The sequence below is a fragment of the Ambystoma mexicanum genome, chromosome 3p (assembly GCF_040938575.1).
Source record: "Ambystoma mexicanum isolate Mex_15411 chromosome 3p, UKY_AmexF1_1, whole genome shotgun sequence".
NCBI classification, from domain to species: domain Eukaryota; kingdom Metazoa; phylum Chordata; class Amphibia; order Caudata; family Ambystomatidae; genus Ambystoma; species Ambystoma mexicanum.
In genome coordinates this window covers 1,061,671,723-1,061,673,538 of record NC_090925.1, presented here as the reverse complement: position 1 = coordinate 1,061,673,538, position 1,816 = coordinate 1,061,671,723, and the positions used below count along the sequence as shown (strand labels likewise).

Here is a 1,816-nt window from a genome sequence, read left to right as displayed (position 1 = left end):
GGTGTGTTCCAATATGGCCCCCTTGGTTGTTGTACTCCTGAGTAACTTCGAGAAGTAGAGTCCTTTCTTTGTGTTGCCACACAACCATAGACGCTTTAACAGAGTCCTTTCTTTGTGTTGCTGCGCAACCATAGACGCTTTGAGATTGTGCAGCAGCCATGACTCCTCTGAATCGAGTGCCGGCCGAGTATGTGTGAATGCTGCAAGTGGAGTGAATAAACCCCTCCGTGTGTATAGGTGAGCACGCTACCAGCATTTCGCCTTTGAATGTGACTCTGTGCATGATATTGTCTCGGTGTCGGGACACCTTTTGCATTTTTTGGTGGTTTGGGGACTTTATTTTACACTTATTTTACACATGTTGTGTGGCTATCCATTTTCCGCGTTTCTTTTACGTTGTGGAGGTTGGACAGCATGGACGCTGAGTAGTTATCTTTACACATTAGATAATGCATGGTTTCCTCACGTGTGTGAAATATAAGCACCCCCTTCTGTTTGCCCCCTAGTGCACGTTGACGGCATGTTGTTAGCTGAGGTTTTGGTAATGCCAGATAAATGGTGTTTACTGTTATGTTCCCATTGCTTTCCAGATTGACTCTGTACTTTATTGCTTGATGGTATGGATGTTTCCATTTCAACTTGTTCATTACTGAATCGTGAACTGCAGTCTTGATCCCTACATTTGTGGAGGTAATTCACTTTGTTATTTGGAGCCTTGATTTTATGTGCAGTGTTATTGAAGCCAGTGTGATTTCTGGATATAACAGAGCATGTGGTCTCTGTGTATTGGTTTTGTCTTACTTAGGTGTGGCGATACTCTAGCGGACTGTGACGCTTTGTTGAAGTATTGATTTCTCATTTGGAGGGAAACCAGCAAATTTGTCATCCTGTGACGTGCTTTGAAGTTTCACCATTTAAAGGTAAATCTGCGGGTGCCCTTTGGGACCCTTGTGAGTGTGGCATAATCCCTGTGCCATGCCTCCTTTTACATTTTGTAGTACTTCCTTCCCTCTTTGGAACTCATTAGGTTTCTCCTTTCCTTTATTTTTACAGGCTTGGAGGTTGTTTTCCTTTTACCCTCTTGGGTGCCTGAATCTACCCTTTCAACACGGTGTGGAAGAGATTAGTGGATGCTTTTAAATTTATCCCCTGAAGAATGTTCGCCTGAACTGGGCAGTTAAGAACAGAAACATGTTGGGATGCTTGTTGTTTTAGTGACACATTGAGATTTTTTTGTGTGTTATGTGATATCTTTTGTGTTGTATAAATAAGTTATCTGATGTTTTATATTTGTTTTATATTTGTTTTTTAATGTTTAGTACACTGTGTTAGGTGAGGGTAGTGTTTTTTGTTTAAATTCAGTTTGAATTATTTGAATAATAAACTTGTCATACATTTGTGTAAATTAGTTATAGCAGACGGTCCATTTTTTCAGGACTAGTGATGCTGGAAAACCTTATAGAGTTCCTGTGTGAGGGGGTTGGAGGCAAGTAAACAACACGTATCATCTTGCTCTTTATTGTATTACATACAACTGTCCCACCCACCTGCACCAGGGTCAGAACCCTCAATGGGGATGTCAGTGTTTGCAGCTACGCCTTTGGTGGTTACGGATGCAGGGTCACACTCCGCGACATCTGATCCTGTTCCTGGCCAGCAGATCAGAGGGGGAATGCAGTCCTGCAGCTTCAGGCAGTGCCGGCACAGCAAGGCGCACTTCTCCTTGCCCCAGACAGGTGTGGTGCCCGCCGACGTGGTGGCCGTACGCCACCTGGCAATACTGCATGGGAGCAATCCATTTACGGTATGGCAACCC

At 43.7% G+C, this 1,816-nt stretch overlaps 1 long non-coding RNA gene across 1 annotated transcript; it reads left to right on the top strand.

Annotated features, from left to right (window-relative positions):
• The first annotated feature begins 595 nt into the window (after positions 1-595).
• LOC138579731 (uncharacterized) lies at positions 596-1,259 on the top strand. The gene is made up of 3 exons (XR_011304127.1): positions 596-690; positions 806-920; positions 1,054-1,259. It is a non-coding gene; the product is annotated as an uncharacterized lncRNA (long non-coding RNA).
• Positions 1,260-1,816: the final 557 nt, after the last annotated feature.